The sequence below is a fragment of the Hippopotamus amphibius genome, chromosome 2, assembly GCF_030028045.1.
Source record: "Hippopotamus amphibius kiboko isolate mHipAmp2 chromosome 2, mHipAmp2.hap2, whole genome shotgun sequence".
Lineage (NCBI taxonomy): Eukaryota > Metazoa > Chordata > Mammalia > Artiodactyla > Hippopotamidae > Hippopotamus > Hippopotamus amphibius.
Window position 1 is genome coordinate 207,476,042 of NC_080187.1, and position 26,253 is coordinate 207,502,294.

Consider the following 26,253-nt stretch of genomic DNA (forward strand, 5'->3'; position numbering starts at 1 on the left):
CCCTTCTTTCACTGAACATTGTCATTTATGAATGTGATGGCTGGAACTACAGCAGCCATCTCACCACCATGAGGCGCTAGCATGAAGATGAGCCAACATGCTGAGGAAAGCAGCCAGAGAGGTGGAAAGGAACTGGGTTCTTGTTGCGTATGCCCCTGATGTCCTGCTTTTCTGTTACTTGCAACTTAACAAAGAGAATGTGAACTTGCATCTCTCCCACTCTAGATTCTAGATTGTTTGAGTCCAAGCCCAGAGCTTGTATCTGTATACCTCTCTAAAGATTAGATACCAGGCTGTCAAGCTACACAGACCTGGAGTGGTTCCGTCCCCTCGACTGTGGGCCTGCCTGAGTCAATCCTAGGTAGAAAACACAGGTCAGAGCCCAGCCTGCCACCAAGCCCTGAAAGACAAGGATCCCAGCAGGGGCCCTCGGCAGACACCCCACAGTAGAGGGAGATCCTGGAGGCCGCCCCTGCCCCCTTGGGAACCAATCTCGTTTCATTCTCCCTTTCCACTGCCTTCCTCTGCCACTGCCCCATAAATCTCCAGTTTATTAATCCTTTACATGAAGCAGTCAGTGCAGGATCCTGATTTACTCCCTGTTCATAAAACACTGAGAAATTAAAGGTGGAAATTACCCAGAGGGACATAGAGCCTCCACTGGATAGCCCCAGAGCAATTCCTGGCCCAGAACCAGGCCCTCTCTGCCCTTCCCCCCCTTCAGAGCTCAGGACGGTGATGTCATTGCCTTGTCCTCCCCACAGCCACCTCTCGACTCCTCCTCTGCACAAAGCGGGAAAGGGGGTGTCACTATCTCCCTGAAAACCCATTTCAGAGTCTCCTACTTTTTGAAGATTTCCTCTTCTTACATCCCTTTTGCTGCACGTGGTGGGGAGGGAAGATCAAGTTGGGGACCAAAAATAGGGAGCTGATTAAAACAATTCAAATGCCAAAATATGTCACAAATCCAGAGACATGAGCAGGAGGGGAAATGGAAACTTTGTGTTAAACGACCTCACCCACCCAGCTGTCTCAATTGCCCGGATCATCCTCCTCATTTCTCAGGCCTCTGAAGGCTCCTCAATATCACGTCACCCCATCACTCCCCAAGACCCTCCAGGTACTCAGAACACGGACGGTCTCTAAAATCCAGCAGAGCCTGGATCCTCCTAACAAAACCCTGCATGGGAGTCAAGGCTGCCAAGGCTCCCACACCTCACAGCCCACCCCAACACTGGCTGCCAAACCCCACCTCTGCCCTGAAAGTCAGGGAGAGTTACAAGCAGACATCAGGGTCTCATAACAAGGACAAGGACTGGGACTTCCCTCGTGGTGCAGTGGTTGTGAATCCACCTGCCAACGCAGGGGACACAGGTTCAGTTCCTGGTCCAGGAAGATCCCACATGCCGCAGAGCAACTAAGCAACTGAAGCCCGTGAGCATAGAGCCCATGCTCTGCAACAAGAGACGCCACTGCAATGAGAAGCCCATGTACCACAACGAAGAGTAGCCCCCGCTTGCCGCAACTAGAGAAAGCCCACATGCAGCAATGAAGACCCAACACGGCCAATAAATTAAAATTTTAATTAATTAAAAAACAAAAAGGATGAGGACTAACCTAGTTCAGTAGAACAACATATCACTAGCCCACCTATGTACCAGGTACTAGGTACCGAGTCCTTCTTTGACCAGGTCCCTGCTCCTAAGCCTGTCAGTGTGTTTTTTGAAGTTGTAAGACTGTAATGAGCAGAGTGCCAGGGGAGTAGGAATACAGGCCACTCAGCCCAGTGGAGGGAGGGGAGTTCAGGGAAGGCTTCCCGGAGGAGGCAGTGTCTGGGCTGAATTTTGAAAGACGAGTAAGAGGCAGCCAGATTAAGGAAATAGAGAAGGGCATTGCAGTCAGAAAACAGCCTGAGCAAGGCTTGGAGGTGTGATGCAGCACTGTGTGTTCTGGGGGAAGGGGACTGGAAGCAGGTCGTTGTTACCAAAGCGTAAAGCGCAGGGTGGATTATGGAGAGAGGCAGCTGGGCCTTGACTGCAGTGCTAATGAGTTTTGACTTTATCCCAAGGGCAATGGGGAACCATTAAAAGGTTTCCGACAAGACAGGGACATGGTCTGGTTTGCACCTTAGAACAATCCTTGCCACGGGGAGTGGGAACTGGGGGGGACAAGAAGCAAGGAGGGATGCCGCCAACAGCAAAAGATGGAGAAAGCGCAAGGCAAAGCAGAGGGCTCCTGAAGCAGCTCCTCGTTCTGGGGGCATGAGCCACATCTGCTATGGTCTGGATGGGACAAGGAAGAGTGGCAGCCTGATGGTTCTGGGGGTGGGAGGAGCTAGTGCATGGGAATGGCTGCCCTGGAGAGAAGGAAAGCAACTCGAATCCCAGTTCTTTAGCCTGTGAGGGGTCCCCTGTGAGCCTCTGCACCCACCTGGCCACAGTGGCTGTTTTCAGGCAGGCTCCCCATCACCCCAGCACCCCTGGCCCCTCCTGCCTCTGCTCAGCCTCCAGCTCCTCTTCCCGCCCTAGGTTGGGGAGGAGGCTCTGCCCGCCCAGGTCCATTTCCTCCATGTGACAGTGGAGAGTCAGAGGGATGGAGCCAAAATGGGCAGCCCACCCCAACCCCTCTGGGAAAGACTGGACTGTTGTCCCCATCATCTCATACTCAAAATTCACCTCAATCCTTACTCTCAGGCCCCTCCTTGTGCCTCACCCCACCCACTACCTGGCACCTCCTTCCTTTGTGCAGTGACACCACCACCCCGGTGCCCCCAGCTGTCAGCGCCTGTGTGCTGACCCCCATTATGCCTCGTCACACTGGGTACTGAGCCTGCTCATTTCCACCAGATGCAGTGCCTCAAGGACAGGAACCACATTTCCTTCATTCCTAAGGCCAGAGCCACTCTAAGCTCAGTGGAAGAATCTTCCCAGGTGGACTCTGTGATGGGGTTTCCTTCTCATGGAGCCCAATCTGCCCAGAGTAGGTGTGTTTCCTGACAACAGGGTGTTCAACACCTGTCTCTTTCCAAAACACTCTCTCTGCCAAAAAAGACCACCTTGCTGCCAAAACAAATGCTCAAAAGTGATGTTCTCACCATTCACTTCCAAAAAAGGAAAACAGCAAGCATGTCTTCAGTGCCTAACACATGCCATTATCTCTAATTCTCGAGTAATCCTGCAGAGGAGCAACTGTGGATGCCATTTTACAGGTTAAAAAACTAAGATTCAGAGAAGCTAAGCCGTTTGCCCAAGTCACACAGCTCACCGTCCAAGCCTAGGCATCCAAGCTCTCCCGTGCAGTCCACCAACCTGCAGAGAGGCCCAAGTATGACCTTGGGTCACATTACCTCTCTGGCTTCGGTTTCCTCATCTGGAGAGCGGGATAACAGGAAGACCCCCCTCACAGGTCGATTTGCGAGAACTGAATGAGACAATCTATGAGGAAGCTTGCACGTGGTACCCTCCCACACATAAGCATCTTCCTGCTTGGCTCAGTGCTGTCTGGAGGGCAGGCTGCCCTCCCAGCGCTTTCTGCCTCTATCCACTCTAAGGCCCCTTCCTGCAGAGGGCAGGGAGAGGCACACTCCTGCATGATAAGTGAACCAATAAACCAATCTTTTTGTCTGGGCGGGTATAAATTATAGCAGGAAGCTTTTGGGGTTGGTGTTTTCTATGGCATTAGAAGTATCATTAATTATGTATTAAGTGTTTGAAAGGAAAAGACATCAGCAGCCTATAGGATGCATTTACATAGTAATAGAGGATTGATTAGATGCAATGTCTATACTGAGGGCTACTGGGATTCAGGTCTCCGGCTTCGCAGCGGTGGTAAATTACAGCCACAAAAATCTCTGCGACAGTAAATAATGGCATCTCAATTGCTGAAGGAATTCCCGGTGCCTGCTGAGGAGAAGTGGGCAGCCACCCGGTCACTTCCAGGGGAAAGCAGGACAGAGCCCCACAGCCCCGCTGCTGAGGGTCTGGTTTTCATGGTGGGTGACTCCAACCCCCAGCCCAGCTCTGAGCTGGGCTACAAACACAGGCTCAACTCAGTCTGCAGATGCTCCAGAGAAAGGCTGGAAGCTGCTTCCTAAACCTGGATTTTGCTAAAGGCTCTTCTGCGATTCCCTTTGGGAGTTAGATGCTCAAGTAAAAAGAAAATGCATGTGTTGCCTCTCAAACTGCAAGGGTGTGTGTCCGCTCTTAATGAGGAGATAGGGTGGGTTGGAGGAGAGCTGCTCCCACTCCTGGGGAGATGAAGGCCGCCGAAACCCCTGTAGTCTGGAGCTCAGGTGTGCTGCCTGGAAGTGGCAGGGACAGGAGTCTACCTGAGCAGCAGTGACAATAATAACACGCAACATTAATGAGTGTTAACCGTGTGCCAGGCCAGGTCTGAGCCCACTGCATGGATTAACTCAACCCTCAAAGCAGCTCTGTGCAGCAGGTGCTATCATAACCCCATTGTACAGGTGAGGAAACAGAGGCACAGAAAGATCTCCCCCAGGTATCAGCATTGCCCCCACCTCTGTGCTTTTACTTAAATGTCACCTTTTTTATTGAGACCTTCCCTAACCACTGTTTAAAACTGTATTCTCATCCCCACTCCATCACTCCCTTGTCACCTTCAGATAGGCTCTATCACCTACTAACTTATTTTGTTCATAGGCTGGCTGTCTCCATTAGAACGTAAGCACGGCAAGGGCAGGGATTTCAGTCTGTTCATCTTGTGTCATTTACTGCTATGTCCCCAACAGCTAGAACAGGGTCCAGCACATAGCAAGTGCTCCATGAATGTGTGTTGAATAAGTAGAGGCTGAGTCACCTGCCCAAGGTCACCCAGCTTTTAAATGGCAGAGCTGAGGTTCAAACCCAGGCACCCTGGTCCCTGACCCAGGAAGGACCTTCTCCAACTGTTGAATGAAACTCCATGGGCAACGGTGATCTCTGAGTCTTTTCGGTTCCCCTGAACTGAGTTGAGAATACCAGGGCTTCTGGCAGAAGCTCCCTTCTGACTTTTTGCAGGCAAAGACAAGCAGACTTGAAAACAGACCCTCTCCAATGAACCCTTGTGTTATGGATTCAATGTTTGTGTCTCCCCTACCCCCAAGAGGCTTATGTTGCAGCCCTAACCCCAGTGTGGTTGTATTTGGAGTAAGGAAGTAATTAAGGTCAAGTGAGATCATAAGGGTGGGGCCCTGATCCAATAGGATTAGCATCCTTAAGAGAAGACTCCCCAGGGGACTCTCCAGTGGCACAGTGGTTAAGAATACACCTGCCAGTGCAGGTTCAATCCCTGGTCCAGGAAGATCCCACATGCCTCGGAGCAACTAAGCCCATGCGCCACAACTACTGAAGCCAACACACCTCAAGCCCATGCTCCGCAACAAGAGAAGCCACTGCAATGAGAAGGCCAAGAACTGCAATGAAGAGTAGCCCCCACTTGCCGCAACTAGAGAAAGCCTGGGAACTGCAATGAAGACCCAACACAGCCAATAAATTAATTAATTTTTTTAAAAAAGAAGACTTATCAGAAAGCACTCTCCCTCTCTCTCACCACCCCCCCCACCCCCCCACCCCCTCCTACCCATAAAAAGCCATGTGAACATACAGCGAAAGGCAGCTATCTGTCTGCAAGCCAGGAGGAGAGCTTTCACCAGAACCCAAATTGGCTGGAATCTTGATGCTGGACTCCCAGCCTCCAGAACTGCGAGAAGATGGATTTCTGTTGTTTAAGCCACCCAGGCTGTGGTACTGTGTTATAGCAATCTGAGCAGCCTAACACACTCTGTCATTGGTGAGTACTGAGTGGGTCTCTCACCTGCTCAAGAATGCTGATGGCTCCCCACTGCCTGCAGGGTAAGGTCCAGACTCCAGCATCTGGTCCCAACTGTGTATTAATTAATTGACTAATGATGGCTGAATCAGACCCTACTTACATGCCTTCCTGGACTTGCTCTGCCGCAGCTGCCTCCCATACCATCCATCAGCTACTTTCTCAATGGAGAACCAGGCTGCCACCATAGCATCTCATCTAACACCACTGCTGTCCCAGCCTCCCCTGGGGTGAGACTCTGGCACCGCCTCCTGTGCATCCAACACAGGAGCTATAGCAGCTCCAGCGCCCAGGTTCAATCCACGAGACATAGGAGGTGCTGTCTCTTCTCACTTCCAGACTCGGCTGAGGTGCCGTCGTACACAGGGCATGGGATCTGGCTTCCCCAGTGGCTGCCCAGAGGGCCCAGGTGATGTGAAGTGCAAGGGAGCTTCCCCATGGGGAAAACCTGGACCAGTGAGAGACCAAGATGCTGGCTAATAACCTCTCTCCCTTCCACCTTGAGCAAACTGTTCTGAGTCACACTGGCTCCATTCAGCTTAACCACAGACATCCCTCCTGAGTAAGCAACTGGCTTTCTTTCCTCACTTCCTTACAAAGCTGTGGCTGGTCAGCATTTGCTTTTTCTCCTTTGTTACCTACCTTCCCTTTTCCTCTCACTCTCCTTGCCCTGGGACTGCACCCCTACCCCCAGGAAAGCACTAGCATCAGGTTTTGCCTCAAGCTCTGTTTTCTGGGAACCCAAAATCTACTCAGTCATGGATGGCCCTTGGTGCCAGTAGGGCTTTGCTCAGAGTAAAGACCCAAAGAGAAGATGAATTATTAACTTTGAGAAGGAAACAAGATACTGCTGACCATTTGATGGGGGAAAGTGACCCAAATCCTTGGAGACACAAAGAATCTCCTGTTTCCCTTTCTGCCTCTGTAAATGCTTCCACCTGTGGGAAGGCAAAAGCAGCCCAGGTTCTCTGGGGACTTGACTTCCTGAAAGACACTGAAGGGATTCAAGCCTGTTGCTAGTCTGAGGAGCATCTGATAATTTATACTAGGGTGTAAAAGATACGTAAAAGATATACTACGGAACCTCTGTTTTCAGATGGAGCCCAGGAGAACTGGTGATGCTAATATTTACTGAGACTTTATTATGTTCTAGGCACTAAGCTAAGCCCTTTACCTGCACTGTTCATTTAATCTTCACAAAAACCCTACGTACTATTATTAGTATTAAATACTATTATTATTGCCTCTTTCACAGATGAGAAAATGGGTGCTAAGACAAGTTAGGCAACATGCCAGAAACCACGCAGCCAGGACTCAACCCATATCTAAAGAGGGAATGTGGAGAACAGTGATGGCCCATAAGGGAGATACGTTGGGGGTACAACCCTCCGAAGAAGCTTTTTGGGTTGGTATTTTCTGTGGCATTAGAAATATCATTAATTCTGTACTAGATAGGGATGTCATGTACAACATGATAAATATAATTAACACTGCTCAGGCTTCCTAGATGGCACAGTGGTTAAGAATCCACCTGCCAATGCAGGGGACACGGGTTCGATCCCTGCTCCAGGAAGACCCCACATGCTGCGGAGCAACTCAGCCCATGCGCCACAACTATTAAGCCTGCACGTTAGAGCCCATGTGCCACAACTACTGAAGCCCATGCGCCTAGAGCCTGTGCTCCGCAACAAGAGAAGCCACGGCAATGAGGAGCCCTCGCACCACAACGAAGAGTAGTCCCCCACTCACCGCAACTAAAGAAAGCCTGCGCACAGCAAAAAAAAAAAAGACCCAACACAGCCAATAAAAGAAAGAAATTTATTAAAAAAAAAAAAAACAACACTGCTCTATGTTATACATGAAAGTTAAGAGAATAAATCCTGAGTTCTCATCACCAGAAAAAATTTTTTTTCTATTTCTTTAATTTCGTGTCTATATGAGATGATGGATGTTCACTAAACTTACTGCGATCATCACTTCGTGATGTGTGTAAATCAGATCGTTATGCTGTACGCCTTAAACTTACACAGTGCTGTGTGTCAATTATACCTCAATAAAGCTGGAAGGAAAATAAATGAATATATATATATACACATATATATAATGTATTAGATGTTTAAAAAGAAAAAACATCCTTTGCTCCTTTGTTTCCTGTAAGGCCAGCCCTGGCCTCAAGGTCCCTCCCCAGCCAGAGATGGGTATAGAGGTGCTGAAACATCCAAAGTGACCCTTCCTTTTCACCCCCACAGGGGGACGTCGGTGGGGGCTTGAAAAGCAGGCAACAGGGCACAAGTTGGAGTGTATTTGTCTCTGGCTCACATATGACATAGTTGGCTCTGGTCAGAAGCAACTACCGGTGGAATAAGAAAGTCTCCTCCCCCCAGCTGCTCCTCCCAGGGTCGCAGGGCCTCTACCCACCAACCAATCCCTCTGCTCAATGAAGGCAAAAGCAGAGGTTTCTCAGGCTTTCATTCTCCCCCAGTTCCCCAGTTCTGAGAGGGAGTTCTAGACCAGAAAGAATAAAAGAAAAAGCAGCAATTCTTAATATAATGACCTTGAAGAAGAGCAACTCCATTTTACCTTGAAAACTGCAGAGCTGAAAGCACAGTCTATGTAGACAATGCAAATGATATGCTTGTAATATGCAAATACAAATGCAAATAATCCAGGGCCTGGCCAGGGCTAAGGCGCCCAGTGGCCTCTAGAGGGAGGTAGAGGGAAGCAGACCCAGGACAGTCAGGACCTGGGGTCAGGAACCAGGTGAGTGATTTGGGTGGGAGCACCTTCCAGAGGACCCAGGACCACAGCACTGTGAACCTTCCCAACCCCATGGACTCTTCCAGTCACACCAGCACTGCACTACATACACACACACACACACACACCCCTGTTGTCACCACACCAACACACCCATTAAAACACACACACACTCACAGAAACACACACACACAGTCACGCTGCCATGAAATACTGACACCCAGACACCCAGCCATTCACTAAGACACACAGACTCACTTACACACCTACCCACTCCACCACGCATGCGAACACACACATGGATGAAAGAAGACACATATGCAGACAGACACTCGTAGAAACACACTAACACGGACACAAACACCGACGCACACACCTCCAAGCTGACCCGCTGCAGCCAGTCTCACAAATCTATCTGGAAAAGAAAGAAACGTAGTTGTACCGAATACCTACTTTGTACCAGGCATGGTGCAGAAACTTTACCTCCTCATTTGATCTTCACAAAGCAAGGTCAAGAAGGAGGAGTGGGCGGAAGGGGGTGAATATTCCAGTATTTACCGCCAAGGGAAAGGAGGCCCAAAGGTGAGCTTACCCAATAGGTAAGGCCTGAGCTTACCCAATAAGCAGCACGAAAGAGAGAGACCCAGCTTCGTCGGGTACCACAAAGCCACACCACTCCCCCTCCCCCAGCAGAGCCTTCCCTGTACACAGTGGGACACAGACATCACTGCCGGCTTCTTAATCCTCCACCTCATGGTCCTCCCCAGCCAGTGGTGAACCTCTGGCTCCCTCAGAGGCACTCCTGGCCTTCTCCATCCAGCCCTTTCATCACTTTGGCTGGGGTGTGCTCTACCACGCAACCTCACATTAATTCTGGCCTTTGTATAATCTAATTTGGAAATCTCCTGGGGGAGGAAGGCAATCATTTCTTTCAACCCAAATGGGATACAAGACTGGATATTCAGTCTCTGCCTGTCTCTAGGTGAATGTTCACACTAGCAAAATGACTCTTTCTCCAAAAGTTATAAAAACCTTAAAACTTTAAATGCCACTCTGCCCACCACTTCCTACACACACACACACACACACACACACACATACACACAGAAAAGGAAATGTGCTTTTCAGGGCAAAGAATGAATAAGGTTTGTTGCTCCCTGCCATTAAGTCACCATGTCACTTTGGGCAAGTCACCCACTGTCCCAGGGTCTCAGTTTCCTCATTTGAGAGGTAAGACAAGCTAATTCTCAAAGCCCCTCCCTCTCCCACCTTCCATCTCCCTGACAGCACAAGAGCCTGAGGCTGGTAGTTGTTCCCCAGAAGCGTCCCCTGACCTTGGGGACTCACTGCTGATGCTGGGATCTGAGAGGAGTGAAGGCCTGGGCCCTGCCGGGGAAGGACAAGGTCAGCCCCAGCCCCAGGGTTAGGATTCAGCCATCACCCCGGGTACCTGAGATACTCTATGTCCCCCTGGTAGCCTCAGAGGTTCAAAAGGGAGGCCAGCTTGGAGCAGGGGAACCTTAAGATACAATAAGCCTGTGATTTCAGAGTGAGCCGGAAGAGCTGCAAAATGCCACATTGATGGTTTTGAGTGTATTTTAGGGCCTTAGGCTCTCTTTCCAAATTAATATTCATGGGGACAGGCATGCCATTTATTTGCATATGTAGATTGTTGCTCATCCACTGCAGGACAAAAAAGTATTGGGGTGTTTCTATTTATTGTAGTTATTTTAAGCTTGGATGATAAACCAGTCAAGTCAGGCAGGGGAAGGGCCGCTTCCAAGGGCAGGAGCAGGTTTTAAATAATTCTTGATCTGAGGAAAGGTGCGTCCCAGATACACAGGAGTGAGTCACCCTGACCCTGACCGACAGAATCAATCCCAGGACAGCCCTTCCAAGGCCATCCCATTCAGCCCCTACCTCAGAAAGCCTGGCTACCTCTCATGGTCCCACACAAGCCTTTGGGAAACCAAGCCCACTACTTTGACTCAAGGTCAGGGTTGAGAGGCAGGCACAGGTTTGGGGTGACTTTGGGCAAGCCACTTGAGCCCCTGGTTTTGAAGATGATGATCTGCTTTGCAAAGTTGTAAAATACACACTAGAGGGTTATGGAGATGGATGGTGGTGATGGTCGTGTAACATGATGAAGTATTTAATACCAGTGAACTGTACACCTCAAAATGATTAAGATGGTAAATTTTATGCCATGTGTATTTTATCACAATAAAAATAAAATTTAAATAAAAGGACAAACTTGAAAATAAATGCACCAAAAAGTGCTTGTAAAAGTGTGACACTCTAATCAAGGTAACCGTTGTTAAGGTATCTTCTCTCCTGGGTTAACAGGCGTCCACTCCTCCCAGGTGCCTTCAAGGAAGGCTCCATCCCCTGCCACTGTCATCCAAAGCTGCCTGAGGATCTGAGAGCCATTATCCTGCTCTTTACTGGCTTCACTCCTCTCTGTACTAAGTAACACCCTAACTACTCCACCAGAAAGCTGTGAGTCCACTGGGAGAATCTAGAGGTTCCCAAATTACTCCAGAGTCCTTGTACTCTGATCAAAGAGCCCTGAAACTTGGTAAGGGTCTGTAGGGAGGGAGCCAGTGAAGACTGGTAGCAAAACTCAGAAGTCATGCAGACCTGGGTGGAATCCAAGTGCTGCCAATGTCCAATGGGACCTTGACTGCTCAATTTCTCTGAGCCTCAAACTTCTCATCTGTACAATGGGGCTAACACTATTCTACCTACCTCTTGAGACAGTGGTGCGTAACAAAGGTCCAAACTGGTTTCTATTATTAGGATTGCAGAACAATCAGCTGCAGTGCTAGCATTAACTCTTTCAGACCACTGGGGGCGCTGTTTCAGAGCACTCAGCATTTGTTCTCAAGCAGGGGTTTCTTAGGCACCAAAGTACTGGGTATTGTGGTTTCATTTCAGTGACCAAGGAGTCACACTCAGTCTCAAGGCCCAGCTTCGCGTCAGCGACTGTTGTTACACTAGAATTCAATGGAGCTCCTTTAATTGTTGTGGGCTAATGAGAAAAAAGTGGCTGCTTCACACACAAAAGCTTTTGTGCCAAGGGCTGGCCAGATGACCCCTCAGCATGTTGTAAGAGCAAAGATTCCAGCTAAGAAAAGTAGGGGGAGAGCAGAGTCACCACAGGGCACGAGGTGGAGGAAGCAACCAAAACCATGAGCATGTAGCAAGGGCTGATTTAGTCTCAGCACAACAGCATCTATCACGTTAAATTAATATTGTTAATCTGAATGTTATTGGCCTTGTAGTTTGCATTTTAATTTATAAACTTGTTTAGGCTCTAAGATTATGTATGAGCTATACGCCTAAGTTGTTTATGTCTAGTTTTGTGTTTATATATGTATATATTTAAATATTATTAATAATTTAAGACAATATTGGAGGTCTGTGGGAAGCATTTTCCCCTTTAAAATGGAGCCATCTGTATATTTCTCAAGTTTTAAAGCTATTGGCCTAAAAATTAATGCAGAGACCAACCTGGGGAGTAGCTAGAGTCCCTAAAAATCAGATTTATTGTTCTTTTTCTTCTACAGTGGATGGGAAGAGGGGAGGTTTGGCTGAGAAGAAACTACAATAGGTAAAGGTTAAGTGACTTGCCCAGGGTCACTTACAGGTCAATCTCCACACTCAGGATCCCCACCTTGGGTGTCAGGGAAGCCTCTGGAATCTTGGGTGAATTCCTTCCTCCTTTTTTCCTGAAACATCTTATTCTACTTTGACTGAACAATAAAGGCTAACAAACAAGTGGCTTCCTCTGCATCCCAGCTCCTCCCCCACCCCCCAACCCCACCCCAGAGTCAAAATTTCATCTGAGTCCTTAGGAAAGATGGATTCCTTTCCTAGCTCCAGGCAGAGGCTCCTAGCTCAAAGTGCTCCAAGGAAGTCCAGAATAAAAGATTTCCTGTCTATTGTGAAGGGACAATGAGTGTACTATAAAGAAGGTTCCACCCACAGATCTCTGCAGAGCCTTCCCCTTTCCCACTTCTGACACCAGCATCACCGATAGGTAGACACTGAGCCCAGCTCAGTGCTGGCTCCTGGGGAGAAGGAATAAACCAGTTTCAAAGATCTGGTTTGTTAGGGATGTGAGACCGACACAGACAGAGCCCAGGTGAAGGTGAACCAGCCAGCAGGTAATCAAGAGCTCGGTTGTGTAGTGGAGAGGTGGGAGTTATAGGAACTCAGGGGAGAAGTAGATCAATGAGAGATGGCAGAGATGGAAGCCCCCTAGAAGGTGGGGGGCCAGAGCTGAGCTGTGGAAGCTGAGTGGGACCCGGCTGAATGGAGGGAAGTGATCATTTCAAGCCAGTGGCAACAGCTGTGAGAAGGCAACAGTGTTCCTGAGGCAGTGAAGAGGCTGGACGTGGGCAGCCCTCACCTCCTACCAAGCTCCCCTCCTTCTCTGCACTGCCACCTTCCTGCTCATCCTTGGACTTAAACCAGGGGAGTTCTCTCCTCAGGGCCTTTGCCGTTTCTATCCGTCTGCCTGGTGTCCTCTACCCCTAGATATTCACATAGCATCCTTCCTCCCAGTCTCTGCTCAAATGTCACCACCAGAGAGGCATTCCCTGACCACACTGCATCCCATCACCATATATATCCCTTTACCTTGCTATTTTTCTTCACTGCAACAAGCACAACGTATATAATGTGTTCACTTTTTACCACCTGTCTCCCCCACTTCAATGCAAGCTCCATGAAGGCAAGGGCTTTGTTTTGTTCCCTGCTATACTGAGTATGTGATCAGTGATCAGTGTCTACAGAGTGAATGAGTGAATGAATGAATGAAAGGAAAGAAGAATGCTATAAAGGATGGAAGAATGCCAGTCATAGCTCCTGGAGGCGGCAGAGACCTGCTTCCTGTTGATAAGTCAGCAGTCTCTTCCTTCCACAGGTGAGACACCAGAGACACAGGACAGGAGTGGTGGCCAGTGAGGGTGGATGGATATGAAGGGTCAGATGGGGGTAAAAGGAGGGCAGAGGAGTTCAGAAAATCTGGCTCAGATCCAGCTTGATCACACTAGCAGAATGTTTTATGCTTTCAAAGGAATCTGTGGCCCCGGCTTGAAGGTGGCAGGAAAGATAGTCAAGGTTAAAAAGTGAGGGGTCGAAATGAGCCACAACCTAACAGGGGCGTGGAAGGTCTTCAGGAAAGAGTCGTGGTAAACATCAGAGTTTTAAAAGTCCCCCAACACACAGGAGAGGGCCTGAGTCTCATCAGAGACAAGAGGCAGAAGGAGGCTGGGGGATACAGCCAATGGGGAAAAGAGACTGGGAGAACAGGGCACCCACAGGTCAGGAGAATGTCAGGAAGATGTATGAAATCAAGCACAGAGGAAAGAATTTGACTTTGCCCTCCCTCTGCCTCCTGCTGCTGAGTGAGCCTGGAAGCCACTTAACCTCTCCCAGCCTCCACTTCCTCATCTGTAAAATGATGACCATAATCCCAACCTCCCAGGTTGGTTACCAGGCTGAGTTAAAACAGCTCCAAAAAATCACCTAAAGTAGTGCCCGACATTACAACAGGCAGGCATTCATCAAATTGAGTCCCTTCTTCAAACTAAGATTAAGGAAGAGTGAAGAGTAACTGACTTTTCAGGTAAATAATCTTATTCCCCTTATTCCTGTAATTTATTAATTCAATAAATATTCACTGAAGTGCCCTGTGCTCACGGGTCACAACTAGATACAAAGAAGCAGCCACTCCCACCCCATCTCAGACCTCAATGGCCTTACATCCAATTGGAAAGATGAGGAACATTCCAACAAAATGCTGAAAGATGACCCCAGAGCATATTATTAAGTACCGAATTTGTGGTACAGGCAATAATTGCCACAGAACTTCAGGGGAAGGAAAGATCAATGCTTCAAGATCACTGTGGGCTCTGGTGGTCAGGGAAGGTCTAATGAGGATGCAGCTCCAACACTGACCTTGAAGGAGAGGGTGATTTGGCTTAAACAGAGAGAAAGGCAGAACTTAGAATCAGATGTGGAGGTGAGTCCTGGCAGGTAAAGGTGGGGAGAAAGGATGCAGGAAGGTTGTCGAGACTTACGAAGGTCTATGTGAGGAGTTTGAGCTTCATCCAGTGAGTACTACAGGGAAAAATGTAAGGTAACGAGTGGATAAAAATAACGTTCTAGGATGATTTAAAGGAGGGAGATACGAGAGGCTGGGAAATGGCACCTCAAGCAACGTAATGTGTCTGCAGCACGGATTCTAGGCTCATAGCCACCTCTGCACTAGAATTACAGACGATCCCATTTGCCGAGCCCCACAGACTGTATGCCCCTATCACCCCCAGGCACTATGCCCTGGGGCTGGGAGATCAGAGTAGCAGGCTACTGCCATCACGCAGCACGAGGTGGAAAGAACCTGCACAAAGGGAATGTTTCATGCCAGAAAGGAGGACTTATATTCAAGAAACATAATGAAGACAAAAGGAAGTCGGTGCTTAAATACAGGAAACAGAGGAAGGAGGCGGGCATCAAAAGTGTGGCTAAGGTTTTAAGCCCAAGCGTCTGGGAAGATGGTGCTGCCAAAAACAAGAATGAAGAATCCAGAAGGGCAGATGGCTTGAGAGATGGGAAGACATTAGATTTCGTTTTAGGCATACAGACTTTATGATGGCAGCCAGATATCTTAATAATAATAATAATATTTAATCAGCTACTACAATGTAATATGAGAGTTGGAGATGGATGGGTCATCCAAAGGAGTGGAAAACAAGAATCGAAGACTGACTGGCAAGGAAGCCACTGTGACTTGCCTCCCAGAACTACAACAGACTATATTTGGACTATCAAAGACAGAAAAGAGGTAAGATCTCGTCTTGGCCTAAGGTCACATTTTACTGCTGAGAAAAGAAAAGCAAGAGGCAGCAACTTGGGCAGAAGCAGCCCATAACCCATTCATACTAAGATGCTGCAGTTCCAGTAGGCACTATACACCACCTCCTCCAGGAAGTCTTCCTTAACTACTATGGCTCCCACTGATGTCATGCTCCTCCTGCCATGGTTGGTCTGCAAGTCATAATTATTTATTTACTCTCTGGTTCTGTTCTCTGATTATTTGATAATCTACATGGTCTAGTGCTCACATGTCTCCTGCACTAGATTATAATTCTTTTATGTCAGAGATCAAATCTTCAAATAATCTTCTACTTCTTGCATACTAATCAAGTACAATTATTGAGTTAATTCAAATTTATCTTCCCAATAAATCCCCATAGCACAGATGAGTAAACTGAGGCACAAAGAAGTGAAATATTTTGCTCAGGATCACAGGGCTAAAAAGGAGTAGAGAGTATTCAAACCCAGGTCTTAAACTCTATAGCAGGTATTGTTGGTTGCTCCTTTCTTCTTTCCAAAAGCATCCTAATTTTCTTCCTCTCTGAGGCTCTCAACACACAAATCAAGATTATGCTAGGCCAATTATGATGGTCTCCTTCCCTTGCCTGTGGCTGGCTTATGCATGGACACGTGACTCACAATTCCAGCCAATGAGACATGAGGGAAAGTCTGCTGAGCCTTCTGGTAAAGGTTTCCCTCCTGCCTTTCATGCCTTTGCACATTATCACAAGGGTGTAATACCTGGATCTGTTACAGCCATCTTGTGACCTTGAGACGAAGAAAAGATGAAAATAATCTGAATCTTTGATGATACTGTTGAACCACTGAAAGAACTAAGCTTGGGGCAGACAGCCCACACCTGTTGTAGTGGGAAATACTAAGTTCCTTATTGTTTCAGCCAGTCGAGTTCAGGGTTTTTTGCTACTTGCTGCCCTGACTGATACCCACTCCAATCAAGGGCTCTTGTCACTACAGGTACCTGAGCCAAGCATTATAGGAGATTCATACCAAGTCAAAGTCCTGGTCCCTGCCTTCATTGTGCCTTTCCCAAGATTAGACATTCAATAAGTATTCAATCCATATCTGATTAATTGATTCTCCCTTTTCTCATCAGTTACCAGGGATATATTCCCTGAAGGCATCCTTCTTCCCTTTACTCAATCTCACTGATTATCTCTAAATTTCAGCCTCATGTTTGGACTGTGGTGTCAACATTTCCGACCAGGTCCTTCCCCATCACCTCCCCCCACCTCTAAGGATCAAGCTTAAAGCAAGGGACTCACGCGTGGCCCAGAGAGACCATCAGCGAAACTCCGCATTCCTAAATATTTGTTCTTTGAAATGTCTTTCTCAATTAGATCTCACCCAAATGTTTGAGAGTCAGGCTGAATTCCAACTCCCTGCTCCAGAACAGACATGTTGAGCCTGCATAATTACTGCAGCCAGCTTTATTTGCTATAAAAACATGGATTTTTTTTTTTTACTCCTTCTCAACTGTAAAATAATCAATAAATAGAATCCAGATGAAAAACGCCAGCATTTAGGAGAACAACTCTTTTATGGTTCTTTTCTTTTGGGTCTAATTAACACATTGGGGATAATGTGTTGTTACATTTACCCAACCAGCTAAGGTGAAACACAAACTCTCCTTTCCTCCTGCTGAGATACAGCTACATATCAGAAACACAGGTGAAACAGACAGACAGACAGTTTCAAAACATTTTGAAATGGTCCACAAAAAGATCTGTAAACCTGTGAGGTGGACTTGCTCCAATCCCTCTCTGTTCGCACTGTTCAATTTTTTTCTCTGTCCCCTAAGAACATATTACATAGTTGCTGTCAGATGAAACACAGATAGTCCCATTAGCAAGAGACGCAATCTCTCTGACTTTCTTTCTTTTAAATGAAGAAGGCATGCCTTTTTGGACAATGACCACCTGGGCCATGAAAGTTTCATGAGGGGCTCTTGGAGTAGATGACACCTTTTCAATTATAACAGTGCTATAATAAACCCCCACAGAGCCACAGGGCATGGAGCCTACATCCAACACATGACACCTATTTATTCCCTAATTATATTTCAATATATTCCCTCTGTATGTGTACTGATGAAGAGAAAATATTCTTCTAATTCTATGGCCTCCTGGGGGGTAAGGGAGAGGGGATCATCTAAAGGCAAATTCTGGGAGTTCCTAGAGCTCAATCACAGCCTTTGTTCCAGGTTCCCTCATTGCATAATCTCAAGAAAATCACTCACTTTCCTTTGTTCTAACACAGTGTTTCTCTCATTGTGGTCTCTGAGCCAAGAGTATCAGCATCACCTGGGAACTTGTTAAAAATTCAAATTACTGGACCCACTCCGGGCCCGCTGAATCAAAAATTCTGGGGGTGGAGCACAGGCAATCCGTGTTTAAACAAGTCTTCCACATTGAAATCTGAGAAGCACAGGTCTACAAAACAGGAAGGAAAGAGCATCATTTTAAATTGAATCAGGGATCAGGGATATCTGGACTCTACAGGGCCTGGGCTCCTTTCTGAATAGCTGTCTCAATCTGCAGAGTCAGGGCTCCATTTACCCATCTGTACAATGGAGCTACAGCATTCACCAAGAAGCTGTGGATGCTTTAGTTTAAGAGGTATGTGGTTACCTGGCACCTGTCTCTATGGATACCTAGCAAGATCACAGTAGCCAATACTCACCAGCTCCCTCCCACCATACTCTGACTGGCAGAAGCTCTGCAGAGCAGTCCTCCAATGCCACACCTAAGGTCATCACTGCAGCTGCCTCTGGGTTACCCTTGGCAACCAGGAGCCAGGGTCATGGAAGCCCACAGAATCTCCAAATATAGCCAGTAGCTCCAAGCCTTTTCACCTCAGAGCCTCTAACTCCTAGAGGGGAGGCTTAGGATTATTTTTGTTACATTGTCCCATTTCAGGACTTCCTCATACATCTTTTGTGTATTCGCCTCTACTCTACAACTAGACTTTAAGCCTATGGAAGGTGACGCCTAGAATGTCAGCATCTGCCTGACTGGTACATGGCTGTCTCCCCAAGGCCTAGGCCAGTGCCTGGCACAAAGTAAGAGCTCAAGAACTGTTTGTTGACTACATATTCCTAGCACAGTAAATGCCCTGCCCATAGTAAGTACAATCGTAGGCCCCAAACCTTCAAGTATCTAAATTCTAAAAGTTATGTTCGGAAAGGGGCAAAGAAACTATTTGAAACCCCAGGGAACAAGTAGAAAAGGGAAAAGGAGAAGCAAGAGCCTGAGTATTTCCCAACTGGAGTCACAACCCTCGGATCATAGGGTGCTGACTTCTCAGCCAGTTGCTTACCCTGGATCTGGACCTAGAAGACCTCTGGGTCAGGAGTTTTTCATTTGTGATTTTTGTTTTCTTTTTCATTTTGTTTTGCTGTTTTGTTTCTTGATATTAGGATCCTTGTGCAGGGAGTGGCTGGAACTGAAGGGTAATCAGGCACCGATCACAGTTCTGAGCTTGAGTCCTGAGCAGCTGGGTCTTCCAGCTGCCCTCGTGCTTCTCACTCAAAGGGCAAATTCTCATTGGTCCTGACTCTCCCATCTTTTGACCAGATACTTAACAAGAGCATTTATACCCTCTTAGGACTCAAGCCTTGTGCCCCATGATCCTTCTCTCTCAATTAGAAATCTACCCAAGGCTCAATTCCAAATCCTCCCTTCTCCAGGGACTATCCCTAATCCTGCCCCCTCCAAACAGTGATTTCACCTGGGAAGCCTATACTCCCTTCCTTGGCTACAAAACAGTGGCTGCTCTTTCCCTGTGGACTGCACTTGTTTATAGGCCTGGGCCCAAGCCTTAAGGCTCCCTTTACCCCCAGACTTCAGGCACAGGATAGATATGCAACCCACTGTTACCTAAGTGATTCATCCTGGGGATGATCACAGCACAGCACCTCGCAAGAGACCAGTCCTCTGCCTCTAACCTCACACACGCCCAGTCCTGCAGCCTGCAAAGCGCTTACAGTAGCCTGGCTGGGAACACTTGCCCTGTGCTGAGAAAGTGGTAAGGACAGCACAGAGCACTTGGAGAAAAAAAAAAAAAAGCCCTGAACCAGGAATCAGGAGACCTGGTTTACACTCCCTTACACACTTAACTAGCTCTAAGTGAATCCTTTCACTTCTCTGGGCCTCTGTGTGCTGATCTGTGAGTTGGGAGAAAGAGGTGGAGACGGCAGTTGTGGACTTTGAATTTCTAGCGGCTTAAACAACATGTGAGCAACGGAGAGAGCTGGTGTGATGCACAACCAGGGAAAACCCGCCAAAGGAGATGAGGATGGAGTGTTGGTAGACGGTCGATTCGAAGCCCCCCGGGGACCCCGCCCAACTGGCAGGGGACAAGGGCCGAGGCACCCTCTCCACAAAGCCCCTAGATCTTGGTCCCACTAAACCTGCTCCAAACCCTTCAAAAAAAAATCCTCTCCAACAGCACTCCAACAAAGAGGGCTGCGAAGCCGGCGTCCCGCTAGCTCCGCGGAAGCCGCACGGTTTTGAGTCGGGCCTCCGGGACTCCGGGAACCAGAGGACACGCGCCCCGGGCAGCTCGGAAAGCCCCGGCCAGCCTTCGCTCGCCGCCACATGGCCAGGGTATTAACCCCTGTTTTCCCGGCAGAGCGCGGAAGGGGCGCTGATGCTTGGGCACGGGTACCCTGGCCAGAGCGAGCTGAGATGGCCCGGAGCCCAAACCACCTAAAGGCCTCCTCCAACCTCCCGGAGGCCGTGCTCTTTACGTCCCCGGGGGGATGGGGGGCGGAGAACGGAGCGGGAGATTCCGAAGCGGAGCCACTTTGAAATATTTGTCTAAAGAACACGACCACAGGAGAGGGAGTCAGACCAGTCTCGCAGCACGGGCTAGCGGGGCCGGATCCCGAGAAGCGGCTACCGTAGGCTAGACCCCGGGAGTCCAGGTCCGGGAGAGAGAGCCAGGGCTCCGCAGCTCCGAGAATGGTCAAGCCGAGGCTCCGCGCTCCCAGGTTCCGGTCGGGTGACGGCTCCGTCCCACTCACAGACCTCGACTCGCGCGAGGAAGGATTTCGCATATTTTTCGTGGTATTTTTTCAAACCAGGAAAATAAACCAAGCGCAGGAGGAAAGCGGCTGCGTTCTGCCGCTCCAAGGGGCCACAACCACCACCGACCCCACCTCCAACACCCACCGCCCTAGCCTGGGCGAGAAGTTGGGAACTTCGGGACCGCGCTCCAGGCGCGCACTGGGAGTGACTCGCTTCTCTTCAACTTCGGGAGCTGGGGTGGCCGCCGAGGGCAGGAGGGACGTCCGGGGAGTCGACTCGGACTTCCCCGAAGAGGGTCGGGACGACGGGATGAGAACGACGAGAAGGGGGTACACGTTCCAATTCGCGCCTCCGCAAAGCAAAAGTGCGCATGGCACCGGCCGGAGCTCGGCGGCGGCGAGGCGCAGCGCCGGCCACGGCGGGGGACCTGGCCGCGCCCCGCAGGCTCTGCGCCCGCACCCCGGCGCGCCCGGGGCTGCTCGGGGGTGGGAGTGCCCAGGCTCAGAGGCGGGCGGGCGCCCTCCCCGGGACAACCGCGCCGCGCCGCTGCGCTCGGGTCTTCCCCCGCCGCGGGCGCCGCGTCCCGACCGCGGCCCGAGAGCCCGCGCCTGCCCACGCCGGGGCGCCCCACGTCCCGCCCGGACCCCTGGCGTTCCCCCGGTACCCACCTCCTCCCGTGCCAAACTCGGCTTCCGCAGCCCGGACCCCGGCAGGGCAGCGGGGACCCATGGGGCCGGCGGAAAGTTAGTCGCGGGGATGCAAAGACCCCTCCCCGGGATGAGAACCCCCACACCCCGTCCCCGTGTGCTCCCGGCGCTCCGAGGCTCCGCGTCCTCGCCGTCCCCGCCCAGCCACCTACCTGCTTCGCGGCCCGCCCGGAGCTCAGCCGGCCAGTCACGGTCCTGTCTTCCCAAGCCCGAGCCGCGCCGGAGCGCCGGGCCAGGAGCCGGAGCTGCGGGCAGCCCCGAGCCGGGCGGCGGGCACCGCGAACGAGTGAGCGAGCCGGCGGGGAGCTGAATCTGCGGCCGCTGCTGCCGCCGCTGAGCCAGCCCCCACCCCCCTTCGTCCCTCGGTCCCTCCCCCTCTTCTTCCCTCCCAGCCTCCCTCCTCCCTGCTCGTGGCTCCCTCCCTCCGTTCTCCCCCCCAACCCCCTACCAGCCTCTTTTTTTTCTCCTTCTCCCCCTTCGGTCCTTTCAGACCCTGCTCTCTCGCTCTCGCTCGTTCGTTCTTTTTCCTCTTTCCGTCTCTCCCTCCAGTTTTCTTTGGTTTCCTTTTTCTCTGATTCAACCTTCCTCTCTTCTCACCTCCCTCCACCACCACGCCCCACCTTTTCGTTCTTCCCCTCGTTTCTCTCTGCTTCCTCTTTTCTCCCTCTAGCCCCTCTCCATCTCTTTTTGCTATTTTTTCCTCCTTTTAACCTTTTCCCGTCTCTGCCCTCCTCTCTCATCCCTCCCTTGGGTGAGTCAGTGGCCTGCGTGCCTCCTCCTTCTCCCAGCTCAGGTGGGGGGATTCCTGCCCCCCCCCGGGGGGGTCAGGGGGGCCTGGGGAGCCCCTGGCCCTGATAGTAACATACTGAGGTAGGAGAGGGAGGGACGAGCCAGGGCTGGAGACAGAGCTTCAGAAACAGTTGGGCAGAGGGGAAAAGGCAAGAAGGCCCAGAACTCGGACTGTCAGGGCTCTAGGCCTGCTGTGCTGAGCCATGCCCAGTAAGATGAGGAAACTGAGGCCCTGAGAGAAGAGAGCAGGGACTGGCCTTGAGGAGGTCCACTCCAGAGGCAAGGCCTAGACCATCACGGCTCCTCGCACCCTGGGAAGGGTTCCTCCATTGACCCAGAGAGGTGGGAGATGCCAGAGGCCCATCCACTCCTTCCAGCCTCTGCCTGACCCAAGCCCCAAGCTCCCAGGGCCACAGGGAGGAAGCCTTCCCCCTCCAACAGCACCTTCGGCCACTTCACTGCCCCACAACATTCTTAGGGGGTCTGAGCCAGGAAAAAGGGGGGGACCTGGCTTGGAAGTGACAAAGGGAACCTCTACTTCCACCCCCGACTCCGCTCCAAGCAGTGAGGGACTTACCAACTACTCCTGCTTATTGGGGGATGGAGTGGCAGCAGCCTGCTTTGCTTGTGTGGTTTGTCTCCTTTTCTCTTTGAACTACAATGAGAGCAGGAAGGCCCAGACTTGGAAAAAGTGCTGTACACACCTCGGGAGAATGATTTTTTTATGAATAAAGCAGACACATTGTCTAAGGTTTTGGGACATGCATGTCTGTCATGTGTCTGAGCACCTAGCCCTCTCAGGTCAACCATTGATAATGGACTTCATTCTGGGTCTGATGGGGTAAGTCCAACCCCTAGAAGCTTTTCCTGGCACTTCCCCATTTCAGCCCAGTGGGATCCAGAGGAGAGATGTAGGGTCCTGGTTCCCATGGACCCCATTCTGCAGCTCTGCTTTGTCAAGACAGGATCGTGATTCTCCTAGTTTCATCCCTAATTGCTGGGGCAAGAGTTTGTTCCCCTTCAGTACTATCCCTTCGGTGGTACCAACCAGAAGCAGTCCCTCCATCCAGCCCCTAGGTAGAAATCTACCTTGGGATATTGGCAAAACCCCACAGAAATATCACATCGAGTTCCCTGCCTTAGGACATCAAATCAAATAAATAAACCCATGCCTGGGCCTCTGTTGTTTACACCACACAACCAGAAGAAGCGTCTGGTCAGGGCTGGAACTAGGTTGAAGCCAGTGAGACACACCTAGAGCACAAGATTCAAGGAGGCGCTCACTCTCTGGGTCATGCAGTCAAATCTTAGGGCTGTCACCAACCATCTGTGTCACCTTGGTCCATCACTGCCCCTCTCTGGCCTTTCGTTTCCTCACCTGACTCTGAAAAGGCTGAAATAGATGTTCTCTAAGGGTTTCTCCAGCTCTCAGGTGTTTCAGTTTGTGGGTATCAGAGATGCCAAAGGTTAAGAGAATGGGTTCTAAATTTCTGGGTTTGTATTCCTGCTCTACCACTTACTCACTGTGACACTGGACAGCCACTTAACCTTTCCAACCTCAGTTTACCTATCAGTAAAATGGGAATGATACCAGTACTGTGAGCCCTGTGAGGAAATATTACATGTAGTAGCACAAGGTAGGATAACTGTTAGCAACTAATATTATACAAGGTAGGTTTTTAACTATCTTTATTTCACCCTCATGTTCCCTTTTGGATTATGAGTTTTTGCAACTCCCACCTTCTCAAACTTTAGTTCTAACAGGTTGGGGAAGGTGGCCAGTTCCTCCTGAATAACCATGCCACCCCGCTCAACAAGCAAATGCAGGGGAAGCAACCCACTTCCCCATCTCGCTCTCCCACGCTGCCAGGTGTGAATTGTGTGGCTGAAGGGTTGCTGGCCCCCTCCACGCTGGGCTGAGGATTGCCTGGTTTTCTGCCGTACTCTAAAAAGCCACACGGATCTGTAAAGCTGCACCTTCATGACCCAGCTGGCCAGTCTCCAAGGACACATGTCCCAACAGAGCCAGGAACACTTTTAGCAAATATCTCTGAACGTCAGCTCTGGGTCACGTTGGAGCCCGCCATCCATCATTTGTTTGCCAGTCCCTGAGAGGCTTCTTATGGGAAGGACTACTTTGCACATCCTATTGCTGTATAATGTTCAACCCAATTGCAACAAGTTTCTTTTGGAAGTTATGACAACATCTGGGGCTGGTCTACGCATCTGAAGGCATAATCAGAGATTAAAGGCCACTATTGTAAGCTATAAGGCTTGCTCTTTAAAAGCTCACACTCTAATTGGGCAAGAAGACATTAAAACAGAGGAGTCGAGTGAGATGATTGAGAGCGGGAGCACTGGCAGCATCTGCCTGAGGTCAAATTCTGGCCCTGTCACTCATTAGCTGTGTGACCTTGAGTGGGTCACTTAATCTCGGGCTCCATGTTCTAATCTGCAAAATGGGAATAATGATGAGGTAAGCTCTGCTATCGTCCCCATCTCACAGAGGAGGAGACCAAGGCTCGGAGAGAAGAATTCCCCAGCTGAGGGTCACACAGAAAGTAAGCAGAGCCCAAGCACAGTTAACTTCATAGCCCTTGCTCCCACCCTCTACCTTCTCCCCTCAGCCTCTCCAATCCTGCTTTCCATAGGGCTCCGGAGTATCTCTTCTCCAGGGAGGTGGCACCTGAAACCCAGTTCTATTTCCACCTCTACACACTTCAGCCTGGACAGGGGTGGTAGGTAAGGAGGCCAAAACTCCGGTGACCAAGGTAGAAGGACCTCCTCCTTCTCACAAGTAAATTGTCAGAAGGCTAGGATGCTGGACAGAATGTCCAGGCTCAGATCATGATAGTTCACATGTTTCCCTTGCTCAAGTGTACAGGAAATTCCCTTCGTTTTCCTTCCCTCTCCCTCCTTTCCTTGCTGAGGGGTCCCCTTTGCCCCTCCCTCTTCCGGCAGAGCTCTGGCTCAAAGTCCCAGGGAAGAACACCCAACACACACCAGGGATGGCTGGAATCTGTGAGTGATGGAAAGATTTTGGAACTTGTAAGATCTTTTAAATGCCTCAAGTGACCCCTGACATATTAGAGTGCTTGAGAAAATGTCTATCTTCCCACCAGACTCTAAGGTATTTGGGGGTCTTATTTTTTTTCATGTCTATTACAAAGCCTCACATCGGTCCTTACCTTGTAAAAATAAGTAAAATATTTACAATGTGTTCATAAGGCCTACACACGGCCTCATTTAAAACTCCCAAGAGGGCTTCCTAGGTGGCGCAGTGGTTAAGAATCCGCCTGCCAATGCAGGGGACACAGGTTCGATCCCTGCTCCAGGAAGATCCCACATGCCATGGAGCAACTAAGCCCGTGTGCCAAAAAAAAAAAAAAACTCCCAAGAATGCTATACAGCAGGCATTATCCCCCTTCCCAAAAGGGTTAACTGAGGGTCCAAGAGGTAACTTACCCAAGGCCACAGAGCTAAAAACTGACAAAACCCAAATTTGAACTCCAGCCTTTTCAAAGCTCTGTCCTTGATGCTATAGTGTCTCTCACTGCAGGGTTGGGACTAGGGTAGGGCAAGCAAAGGGCCAACTCTACCCTGCACAACCCTGAGAAAAAGCAACCTTTAGATACTTCCAAAGAATTCAAGGGGACTGAGGGATCCCTGGGTCTCAGCCATTGACAAGGGGCAAAGAAGAAACGGTGGAGCAGGCAGGATCTAAGGCAACTCACCAGTGTTACATCTGCTCACATAACACACACTGACACAGTACCCCCAGCACAACCTCAGCTATACCCACACACAACAATCCTGAGCAGGACACAAATTTCTAAGAGCTAACAACCCAACACACCTACATGTACACCAACACAACCCAAAACGCCTACAACCTACATGTACACCAACACAACCCAAAATGCCTACATGCGAGTATAATACAATCCCTGCGCTCCCTTAAAAACAGGGGAGGGAGGCGGAGGATCAGGAGAAGCTCAAGTGGAATGACTCTTTTCACAAGCTTTTTATGAACCCACAACCACCAATCGAAGTCTTGATTAACTTGGTTGTATTTATTAAATCATGTTCAATATTTAATAACTTTGAATATGGATTGAATATTTAATGAGATTGGTTGAGATCTGTTTACGCATAAGCGTCAGAAGTGCCAGTTGAATCGAGAATAGAGTTTGTGACTCATTCTCGGAGGCTAGTGCTGGAGATCTCTGAATTCT

General features: G+C 49.6%; 1 protein-coding gene across 1 annotated transcript in view; it reads right to left on the reverse strand.

Moving 5' to 3' along the window:
- MEGF11 (multiple EGF like domains 11) overlaps positions 1–21,470 on the reverse strand; it is a 353,514-nt gene extending 332,044 nt beyond the window's left edge. Inside the window, exon 1 of the mRNA XM_057721978.1 lies at positions 21,382–21,470. The gene's annotated coding sequence lies outside the window, so the exon portion shown is untranslated. The remainder of the gene's footprint in view (positions 1–21,381) is intronic.
- Between the last annotated feature and the right edge of the window lie 4,783 nt (positions 21,471–26,253).